Here is a 12746-nt window from a genome sequence, read left to right as displayed (position 1 = left end):
AGCCTCGTGGAGAATTCCTGTTCAGTTCATTATTATTCAGTTTTCCAGCAATAAATCGCCTTTACTCTATCAGATAACAAAGGAACAAATTTACACCTAAAATGAAGTGTACTTGAATTGCATTATGTTGCAGGAAACGGTTCTTGAAGATCACTGTCGCAACCCGACGCCTAGCCAGTCATAGCGTAGACCGTGTATCGATACGACTAAATAAATTAAAAAGGTAAAAAGAGAAAACTAGATTGAACGTCAAGCGGAAACAATCACTGAAACGTGATAAATCAATAAAGATGACATCATCATCAGTGTAGAAATTATTAGCTTTATAACTTTTAAATCATCGAGATTCTTGTCAACCTTTACAAAGCAAACATAGCTAATTACTCACAAAGACTCAGCATATACAGAGTGTCGCAGCAAAATGCGAACAGACTATATGTATGAAGACATATAGCTAAGAGTAAATTTCTTGATTAAGTCCAAAATAAACTTCAACATCTTGATGTTACCGCAAGGAATATAATTACGGTATAAGGAAGATCATCTAAACAAAATCCCTGCCAGCACCAGTCCAATCTCCCTCCTCGCTTATCCTGCACGTTTAGAAATACATGCAAGGCTGAGTACAGAATACTCAGTGGTCATATGCCGAAAATCAATGAAAACTAGCTCTTAGAGCTATAGATTGAACTTGCCACATAAGCAATACACGAGGATTTTACTCAAAAGAACCCGTGTAAGCAGTTTACAATCATAAACATCATAAATAAATGACCGGTCAAAATTTTCGTTATGTATGTACCACATCTACAAATCATCATTATTAAAGGTACTGAGAAGTAGGCCTCCTTCTCAAGTACCATGACCGGCCGACCCGAAGAATATCTCACAATCACCTCTGACCGGCCGACCCGAAAGACGGTTCACGGTCACCTCTGTGTACACAATCCCGCTTGTGGCAGGACCCGAATTCGTCTCATCAGTAGGGGTGACATACAGGCTCATCGTCATCAAAACTCGGCAAGTCAATTAGTTCAACATCAATAAATCTCAAATTATTTATCAAACTCATAAACATCATCATCAGTAATAATTTTCATCAAACTGAAATTGAACAATTAACTCATGTCATTTACTTTATTTCGTATAAGAGGCCTACGATACGCAGGGGATCTCTATATACATATAGTAAAAATAATGCCCACCTGATGGCTTTAGCTTACTCTCGTAGCACACGGGGTGGACTCACTTCCGTCCTTTGCTCGTATCTTTAGATACCGTCACATCGAAGTAGTTCATGATATTATTAAATTACGTTTTATATAAAAAGGAAAAAGAAAAAATCCTTGAATGCACAAGAAAGCAAACTAAGGGCCCGAGACTCGAAAAGAGCTCGTAAAACAAAAACATCAACGCATAGGACAGCTTAAGTCAAAAGACAACAGTTGGCAACAAAATCAAAAGTCGTCCAACTCCATTTCATCCGACCAACGGCCGTGCGCGATATTGTTCATAGCACGCATAGCACTATTGTTGCTATGATCAACCACAAAGTCCCTCGGCTTATATCCCAGTTCCTCCGCATTTCTTAGACGACCTTTTATGTAATCTACCGGATTCGGATTCAGTGGCACGCGCGAACGTTCCATACCCTTTTTAGGATGACCCGGTCCACGCTTAGGTGGAACTTGCTCAACGAGATTAGTCAGAAACTTTCTGACTAAGAATACCATTCCTATCTTAGTATTATTTCATCTCCTCATCACTGCACTCCGTCTATCTCGATCTCATATAAAAACTCTTTTTAAGTAATCATTATTCTATTCTCGACTTATCACCTAATTTAGGTCTAAACTCTGTCAAGGAACAACTCATAGATAAATAATCCATAAGCACATAGCAATCACATACACAAACTCATTATTGAAAAATCATAAAAATTTAGCTGTGGAAAAATTCCCAAAAATTGTATTTAGAAGCCAACGATATTTTATATAACATTCTTAATTTGATTTTTCAAAAATAATTCACATAGCTAAGTAATCTCATTTTATAATATTATTAACAAACTAACCTCGAGATTTCATTGTTGGAAAATTCTCATAAATTCGTTTTAAGCTCACAGAATACACAAGAGCACAATTACGGGTTCAAATGATTCAAGAAAAAAATTAAAATCTACCCCCTTCCCTTGGCATATATTCAGCCACTTCTCAAAATTTTTAGGGGTGATTCTTTTCGTCTCATATCTCAAACTCCCTCTGTCCCACCGAAACTGGTGCACTTCTTTTGGGCACGGAATTCAAGGAGAATAAGATTGTAGTGTAAAGGTGTGTAAATATGTGGGGGCCACATTGTTTGTAGTGTAAAATTATTACCAAAAAAGGAAATGCACCACTTTCGGTGGGACAGCCCAAAAAGGAATACGCCCCACTTTCGGTGGGACGGAGGGAGTATATAGGCTCACTTTATTATCACAAAGCCACATATATTCATATTTAACATCTATCTCATCTCAAAATCTTATTCAATTCACTCTTTCTGCACTGCCTTAACTTAAGAGAATAAACTGTTTCTCCTTGGAATTGTCCTGGGTTAGAGACTCATACTATTGGAAACCTCTGAGTCTAGTTTCATTTAAAAAAAAAGTAGGTTGAAAAACTCCAAGTGGTTTAAGAGATATGATCGTTCTCCAACAGTCTACCATATTCGGCAGTTTCGTGCAACCGGAGAATTTGATTTTTGAAAAATAGTAAACAATGGAGAAATGACTTGAAATTTTACAAGTACGTTCATAACACTCTTATAAACTCATCATGAAATTTCAAGATTTTTGGGTATCAAAAACTCCGTCGAAATTCATCAAGAAAGTAGCTTTTTCCAAGCTTGCCAAAATAACTCATCAATTTGCCAACTTAAGCATATAACCAAGTATACCCTATTTCTCATCAAACTAATTCATTGAAATCTTCATCAATCACCTCTAATCATCATTTTAGTCCATCAAATATCATCCCAACAAGCTCAGAAGCTCATAACCATAATCAAATCATCAATCAATCCATGAACTTTAAACTTCCCAAAATCATATAAACTAACACTTTCAAAAAATTCATATATCAAGATAAACTCATTCTTTGCATACAAAAGATGACTAAATAGGATCTCAATAGCATGAATATAATCTCAATTTAAGATTAGATGATGAATTTTTTTTGAAGGGGTATGAACCCTAATTTTCGAAAATTGCAAGAATGAAGTGGGTGATGTTTTCTTGCTTGATCTATCAATATATACTCATATCTAACTCAAATATAACTAAATCTAAGTAAATCTAATACTTACTCAATGATTCTTGAGTAGAAAATGAAAATATCCTCTTGACTTCAAGCTTTAAAAACCTTCCATAATTGCTCTTGATTTGAAGTGTATAGATGTTTAGAGCTTGTTTTAATGGAAGCTTATAGTATAGAAATGATCTATGAAGCTTTGCACATGATCATCAATGGAGGATGATGAAGAAATTGAGAGAGAACGAGGGTAAGAGGGGACGGTACATTTGGGGAGAGAAAGAGAAATAATTTGTTTTATTTAAGTCATTTGCTTAGCCTCCAAGCATATCTTATAATATTTAATTAATTTCTACACATGCTTAAATTAGCAAGTGGAGACCAGAGCAGAACCACTCAGACGTCAGAGCAGAGACTGGAGCAGAGCAGCTCAAAGGACAGAGCAGAGACCAGACCAGAGTTTGGCGCTGCCCAGTCTTTTGGTAGGCAGTGGGGGTGCTTATGGCGACGACGTATAATCAGCCCTTTTTAAAAAAAAAAAAAAAAAAAAAACGCAGTTTATAAAGCAAGTGGCACAATATCTCCAAGCTTTAATATATACTAATCATGTATCTGACATGCTTCCATATAATCATGTACCAAAAATGTGTAGTATAGGGTAGTAAAAATAAGGGGTAATTGCCCCTAAATACATAAACTTTCACATATTTCTGGAATTGCACACCACCTTTAGATTATGCCCCACAATACATGAACTTTGAGATTCTTCTGATTTTTCCCATGGCACCTGAAACCACCAAATAGAGAGATGACGTGGCTTCCGGAAAACACACGTAGATTCGTCGGGTGACACGTGGAAACGACGTCGTCCTAATTTAATAGGGAACGACGTCGTTTCCAACTTATTGGCCAACTTAATTTTTAATTTTCCTCTCCAGCCCCTAATTTCACTCCCTCCAGCCTTAATTTCCAGTCACGCTTTAGCCTCTCCAGCCCTAATTTCCCTCTCCATCTGTGTTCACCGTCGATCGAGGAACGCCAGCGACCAGGGAGCGCCGTCGAACCCTATAAATTTGCGAGCCCTAAGTTGAAGAAGACGCCCTAATTCTTGAAAACATCGCGACCAGAGCTTTGAATATTGAAGACGCCGCGACCAGAGCGCTCCGCGACCAGGGAGAGCGCCGTCGACCACTGAATCTGCTTCTTCAGCCATTTGTGAGAGCGCCATCGACCAGGGAGAGCGCCGTCGACCACTGAATCTGCTTCTTCAGCAATAAGTTGGAAATGACGTCGTTTCCTATTAAATTAGGACGACGTCATTTCCACGTGTCACCCAGCGAATCCACGTGTGTTTTCTGGCAGCCATGTCATCTCTCTATTTGGTGGTTTCAGGTACCATGGGAAAAATAAGAAGAATCTCAAAGTTCATGTATTGTGTGGGGCAAAATCTAAAGGTGGTGTGCAATTCCAGAAATATGTGAAATTTTATGTATTTTACTGTAAACGAGCCGAGCCGAGCCAAATACTAGCAGGCTCGGCTCGTTTAAATATTCGGGGGTTCGAGCTCGGCTCGAGCTCGATTCGAGCTTTTATCTTGATGATCGAGCTCGGCTCGTCATCCACTTACTAAGCTCGGGCTCGATTCGAGTTCGGCTCGGGTGATGCTCGATAATATCGAATTCGAGCTTGAGCTCGAGCTCGGCTCGTTAGATGTTCGTATATATGGTGTTCAAGCTCGAATTTGTTATAAGTTTAAGAAAATCTTCTTAATTAATACTCCCTCCGTCTCGGCCAAGACGCTACATTTGCTTTTCGGCACAGGATTTAAGGAGTTGTAGATTAATGTTTTAAGTGTGTAATAATAAAGTGATAAAGTAGGAGAGAGAAAGTAATAAAGTGATAAAGTAAGAAAGAGAAGGTAAAAAGTGATAAAGTAGGAGAGAATGTAATAAAGAAATACTTAATTAGTGTTAATTAAGTGTTTAAAATTCCTTATTTTTGCCAAATATAGAAATGTAGCATCTTCGTTGGGACGGCCCGAAAAGGAATATGTAGCATCTTGGGCGGGACAGGGGAAGTATGTTACACGAGTTCGAGTTTGAGTTCGACTCGTTTAAGGCTCGTGTTCTAACTCGATTGAAGGCTCGACTGAAGGTTCGTGAACAGGCTCGCGAACATGTTTGAATTCGATTATTCGAACATGTTCGCGAGCTCAACGAGCCGAGCACTGTCAGGCTCGAGGTCGGCTCGTTTATTATCGAATCGAGCTCCGAACGAGCTTTTTTCGAGCCGAATCTCGAATAGCTTGCGAGTAGCTTTGTTCATTTACAGCCCTATTTATTTAGGGGCAATTACCCCAAAAAATAATTTAAGATACATGTCTCATAATAAAATCATTACCCAACATCAAATAATTGTGTGACTAAAAATAATTATAATGATAATTAGTGCACATATAGTTCACTCCTCATCTATCTCAGAAAACTTAATTTCGAGAAATTCCCTTAGGAAAAATTTTAACTCGATTTAATTATTCATCGATTAAAATATATCTCGTTGGTTACTCGTTTTAAAATTAATCTCGTGTGCTATAATACTCAAGGAAATCATATTCATTCAATCATAGTCACACATGTATCAAGTAGGTCACATAAAAGTCATTTAAATATTCTCACTCAATCTAAATCGGTGAAATCCTAACGTCAGTGAAAATCTAACGTCAACTCAATCATCTCACTATTTCAACTCTTCTCTATTGTGATTCTCACTTACTCTCATCGACTCTATTTCTAGTCGAGTATCCTCTTAAACTCTACACTCTAGACCATCTCAAAATAATTATGCTTCCTCTATCGAAAAAAGAATCTATATCCTCGTCCCAGTTCAATCAGCATCTCTATCAAAACTCATTCCCTCAAAGTAATTCATTCACCAGTTCCATCATTAGAATTCTAGAATACTCATATGTCAATCTATTGAGAAACTTCATCTTGGTCTTAAGTTACTGCTAATATCTCAATGCTCATAATAGTGTCTCGATCCTATCAATCATAGGATAAAAATACAATCACCTTTCTACTCGCCGTTGAGAGAGCAAATGAGCACACTTCAGTTGGTCCTTTTGTACAATCTCAGCCGTCGGATTACGCTGAAATCTAGCAATCTTGACCGTTGAAGATTTACATAAATATCTTTCTTGCATTGCTACCATACAAGCTGTTGATTTCCATGAAAAATCTTGGCAAATTAGTAGTCCTTGCTTGTAATACTTTTGGTTCGTTGTGTATTCGACCTTACAAGATGTTAAACACGGCGGGACTTTGATTGTTATTAATTTATTATAATTGATCTACAATTTTTCAATGGGATCGGAGAAAACATTAATATTATAGCTACTAATTAAATTTAAAATATTTTCATTGGCACCGGGCTAAGTTTGCGAATTTGTACCCTTTCTCTAACTTTTCATTCCAAAAGAAAATTGTATATTCTATTTATCTTCTAGGTATCATACGCAATTTAGGGTGCGTTCTCTTTGGTTATAAATTTATCATAGGAAAAAGGAAGGATAAACAAAATTTCACTCTTTAAATTCTTGATTTCTTTTCCCAGATTTCCTACTTGACCCTTACTCATTCTTCATTTACACTGCAAATGATCATTTCTTTTCCCATATTTCCTACTTGACTCTTACTCATACCTCATTCTTCATTTACACTACAAAGGAGGATAATATTATCCCTTCTTTGTAGTGTAAATGAGGAATTATCCCTCCTTTGTAGTGTAAATGAGGAATGAGTAAGGGTCAAGTAGGAAATGTGGAAAAAGGAAAGAAGGATTTAAAATGTGAAATTTTGTTTATCTTTTGCTTTTTCCAAGATAAATTTACAATCAAAGATAACGCAGCCTTACAGGAATTCTATAGCTTTACATAGCTAGAGATTTCGGAAACTAAACCATGATGATGAGATATGTATAAAAAAAATCAGCGCATAGTGCACATCTTTTACTCTTTCATATATATATATATATATATATATCTATACTATATTAAAACATCAGTTTTCAATTAGAAATTGATTCAATGGCAATTTTGTGATTTCTTCCAAAAATAATGACTTATTGTATATATTCAAAAATTAAGTAACTAACTCAATTAAAATTGCATAACCCATAATTTTTAAAAAAATGCACACCCCACGTTTAAAAAGAAAAATTGCATAACCCACGTTTATAATTCCATAATGAATTAATTATATGTTTATATGTGTATATATACACAATTTATAAGGCATTGGTTATAAATAATTTATAAATTTATATTTATATAATAATTTATAATATATTAAGAAGATAATTTTCAATTTCAAATTGATTTCAAAATTAATAAGTGGCAATTTTGTAGTTATAAAAAATTGAAGTTTTATTTGTACAATATAATTTTTTCATTGTGTTCTTATTTTTTAATATTATTTCTTTCTAAAATTGTGAAATTTAAATTATTTATAAAATATATCAAATTAAATATCATGATAAGAGCATTCATTTGATATATTTTATGTAAATATTTGATTTAAAATGGGGAGTTATATTTATTTAAAGATTAATGATTTTAAAAAATTCTCTCTCATCTCTCCTCTTTGTTTGAATAAATCAATTTTTTCTATTTTATTCTTTTTACTTATTATTTATGCCTTTTCACAATATCAATTTTTATTATTGTGAATTTTTTCTTTGTTTTTTTTTATTTTTTTAATATTCAACTCAAATATATTAAGTGAAAATTAATTTTTTTTTCTTATATTTAATTGAGCTGGTATCAATTTATATATATAAAAATATTTTCCGTGCATTGCACGGGGTGCAAATGCTAGTATATATATATATATATGAACTTGAAAATGCATCTCGATGATATTATTATATATAGATTCATCATGGCTCAAACAAAAATCACAAAAGAAATTGTGTTTTTTTAAAGATTTTTTCAAAAATAATTAGCTAGGGTAGCTAAAAAACTAGGGTTTTGACAAGCAATTTATAAGGTCGAACTGACAACGAAACAAAAGATAACAGCAACGGAGACTACTCACTTGACAAGCCTAGCATGGAAACCACTCACCCTATATCTCCACTTCCCAGCCGCTTTCCCACCTGGAATTCTCCGAAACCTCATAAGGTTACATTCATTGATGTAAGGTGGAATTTGCCAGATTTGAGAGTTAATAATCTATAATTAATCGGGAATTTACAAAAAATATGTAAAAAAAAAAAAAAAAGAACTTACTCGATCAAGAAGAAGCTTCCAGCGATGAAGATATGAAATCGGGGAAGAAAAGGGTTGATAGAATGATGGGGGATGAAGATGTAAAATATATCGGGGAAGAAAAGGGTCGATAAAAGTGTGGATTAGTGGCAGTTTTTTATAGGCTAAAAAATGAATACTACTATAATTATGTTTGGCTCGTGCGAGGTAGACCTTTTCAATTGAATACAATTGAGTTGGCACGAGTGAAAATTGGGTTTGACTGATGGGTGAGATTTAATCCTCGCGAAACTATTCACTCTCAACAACCATATAGCGACACGCATGCATGCAATACCTTTATATCAAGCAAAATAAAATACAATTAATAATGAATATTTATCTTTTTTTTTTTTATATATGAAGCTTGCGTCACACAGAATGGTTTAGATTTTTCAATTTTTTTATTTTATTTTTAATTTTCAATACCTCTCTCTCTCAATATATTTATACATACCTCTATATAGAGAGAGAGAGTGGCGTTCAATGGAGACCACTAAATATTCAAATAACAGAGACCAAATTTCAGCCGTTAATCTTATCTAATCTAACAGTCAGCATTTATTCACGCCATGTTTAACGGATTTTTTTGTTGAACATATACACGGTCGAATCCCACAACCCCCAAAAAATCAACATTTATTTACGCCATATTCTACGGATTTGATGAACGTTCAACGAAATTACTGATATGTTCAACGGATTTGATGAACGTTCATAAAATCCGTTAAACATGGCGTGAATAAATGCTGATTTTTTGGGAGTTGTGGGATTCGACCCTGTATATGTTCAATAAAAAAAATTATTTTACACGGCATGAATAAATGCTGACCGTTAGATTAGATAAAATCAACGGCTGAGATTTGATTCTCCATTGACTCTTCCTTATGTATATTAAAGGTGTTGTGTGGTGGGTTCACTATTGATAACTGAAAAAGAGTAATAAATATAGAATATAAAAATGATAAAGTTGTTGTAAGGTGGGTCCATTAGTGGCAAATGGTAGTAAATATATATAAAAAAAGAGTAAAAATGTACATAAAGCATAATAGAACTTTAATTGGTGGACAAAAATTTAAGTGCAAGTAGGGCTTTAATTCGTGAACGGGGGAGTATACCATAACATGAGTGATTGCACATGCAGTCCAATAAAGACATGAATACAAGTGTATAAGTATATTACGATTTACGACTATATTAGTGTTGATCGATCTTGATGTTTACTTAACATTTATTATTATTATTATTATTAATATTAGAGAAACATATAAGTATAGACGAAGCAACAATAACTATTTAATTATGATAAGAATTCGTGAGATGAAGTGACATTCAAAATGGCTATATATAATGTCAACATACGTTGTGATGACAAATATACTTTCACTATTTATCCTAAGTTATTAGGAATGGTGAGAGATACCTTTCACATTATCAATCGCCTATGTAATTTCCTTTTCTGTGGTACCCAAATCAAATTAAGTACGAAAAGAAATTTAAATTATGTATTTATTGACATTAATTAAGATACCCCACTGAGTCACTAGCTTTTATTTTGGGACGTCGATCTAACTAGAAACATGTAGGCTCGTCGGATTAGATCGACAATTTTCTTTTTCTTTTTTGAGGGGAATTAGATCGACAATTCAAAGGAATTAAAATTGAAAACTTTTCAATTCGATAAAATCACATTTCGAATAATTCATAACTAGTGTGTAACCAGTCGAAATTTGACGGGTATTATTTGGTATTATAATTTATATAAAAAGAATATAAAAATTATTTTTTAATATATCTATAAATTATTTCATTAGAAATCTATTAATATAATATAGGTCTACGTTACACATCAAACTAAAATGAAAAAATAAATTAAAGAGGACTGACTTAGTGAAACGTATATTCGAAAAAATTATTTGCCACCCACTACTATTTACCACCCATACCTGCGACCCGCGGATACTCGTCACCTGCAACCTGTCGGATACCCGCCACCTACTACCCGTCGGATACCTGCCGAGGCTTGAGAAGTAGTGGCGCTGCTTTTCGGCGTCGACATTCTGCAATCAACCACCCAAAAAATGCAATAAACCACCCAACAAATAAATCACCACGAAACTGCAGCAAATTTTAGAGAAAATTTCAACTTCTTGTACACTACTTTTGGCAAATTATTGCATGCGGCGATCGCATGCTATGCGACGGGTCAAACCTGTTTTGACCCGACCCGCATCAATATGTTATATATAACATGTTTAGACAAATAAATACAAAAGTGGGCCTTTGGTTCAATGGCCACAGCATGCTTCCTTATTTCAAATGGTGAGGGTTCGAAACCCATTTTGAAGCATTTGTGTTTCTTTTTTCCACTTTTTTCACGTTTTGTTTTTTTGTTTTCTTTTCCTATTTAAATTATGTTCTTTTTGTATTTTATTTCTTTTTGCGGTTTTGTTTACTTCTTTTGTTTGGCTTTTATGTTTTTTTTTTCTTTTCATGTTTTTTTTTTTTTTTTTTGCATTTTTATATATATATATATATATATATATATATATATATATATATATATATATATATATATTCTTTTTAGCATTTCTTTTTGCTGTTTTTATTTTGCATTTTTTTATATATTTTGGTTTTTTTCTTTTTCAGTACTTTCTTTATTTTTCGTTTGTTTTTTTAATACTGTTTTTCTTTTGCGTTTTTATATATTCTCGTGAAAAATGTAATACTTTTAAGATATTATATTTCTTCGTATAATTAATTACTTTTTCTGACGACAATAATTACTTGAACAAATAACTGAAAGTATAGGTTCTCGTGTGTAAAAATAGCAATTATCGTGAATAAATATTTCAAAATTATTATAATTGTTTATTATAATTGTTAATTACTTTTATTTATTGAAACTTTTACTTTTAATTATTTGGTTAGTAATTATTTTAGTAATAAAAAAATATTGATTGATATAAAGAAAAATAATTATTATTATGTTGTTTTTGAAACATTACATTTCTTCACAATAATGTTTATTTTTATTCATAAAAACTTTTACTTTTAGTTATTTGCTCAAATAAATATTTTTGTAAGTAAAAGTAGTTATTGGTGTGAAGAAAAGTAATGTTATTTTCACTCGTTAATACTTTTATTTTTAACTATTTGGTCAAGTAATTATTGTCTTCACAAAAAGTAATTATTGTTACAAGGAAATGTAGTGTTTCTAAATTATAACATTTGTTCACGATAATTGTTACTTTTATTCATGAGAATTTGTACTTTTATTTATTTAATCAAATAATTATTATTGTAAAAAAAGTAATTACAAATATGTGTTAAAGTAATATTATTTTTACTCGTTAGAACTTGTAATTTTGTATATTTGGTCAAGTAATCATTGTCGTAAGGAAAAGTAATTATTGATTTGATGAAATGTAATGTTTATTAATTATTACAATTGTTTACGATAATTATTATTTTTCATTCATAAGAACAAATGTATATCTTATATTTATTAAAAGTAAATATTTCTATAAGGGTTCAAGATTTAGCGTTTAGGGTTTTAGGGTTTAGTTTTCAGGGTTTATGGTTTAGAAAATATAATACTTTGTATTGAATGAAGGTAAATACTTATATTAACATAAATATACATTTGTGCTAACGAATATATATCTTATGCTTATTAAACGTAAATATTCCTATTAGGGCTTAGTTTTCAAGGTTTAGTGTTTAATGTTCAGGGTTTAAGGTTTAGAAAATATAATATTTTATATTGAATTAAGTTAAATATTTATATTAATATAAGTATACATTTGTGCTAACAAATGTATATCTTATGCTTATTAAAAGTAAATATTCTTATTATGGTTTATGATTTAGTGTTCAGGGTTTAGGGTTCAGTGTTTAGTGTTCAGGATTTTGGGTTTAGAAAATATAAATAGTACTATTTTATATTGAATGAAAGTAAATACTTATATAACATATGTATACATTTATGCTAACAAATGTATATTTTATACTAATTAAAAGTAATTATTGTCTTAATAAAAAGTAATTATGCATATGAAGAAATGTAATATTTCAAAATTAATTTTTTGTCATAAAAATTGTTATGTTTACTCACGAAAACTTGTAATGTTAATTATTTAGATAAGTAA

General features: G+C 32.4%; 1 long non-coding RNA gene across 2 annotated transcripts; it reads right to left on the bottom strand.

Moving 5' to 3' along the window:
- Positions 1–302: 302 nt before the first annotated feature.
- LOC131019474 (uncharacterized) lies at positions 303–7329 on the bottom strand. 2 transcript variants are annotated; one of them, XR_009100271.1, is made up of 3 exons: positions 6362–7329; positions 1206–1268; positions 303–593 (listed from the first exon to the last, which is right to left on the bottom strand). It is a non-coding gene; the product is annotated as an uncharacterized LOC131019474 (long non-coding RNA). The 2 variants fall into 2 exon arrangements; XR_009100270.1 differs by having other exon boundaries at positions 303–1268.
- Between the last annotated feature and the right edge of the window lie 5417 nt (positions 7330–12746).

This window comes from Salvia miltiorrhiza, chromosome 4, assembly GCF_028751815.1.
Source record: "Salvia miltiorrhiza cultivar Shanhuang (shh) chromosome 4, IMPLAD_Smil_shh, whole genome shotgun sequence".
NCBI classification, from domain to species: domain Eukaryota; kingdom Viridiplantae; phylum Streptophyta; class Magnoliopsida; order Lamiales; family Lamiaceae; genus Salvia; species Salvia miltiorrhiza.
The sequence above is the reverse complement of the archived record's forward strand: the minus strand, read 5'-3'. Positions and strand labels throughout refer to the sequence as shown.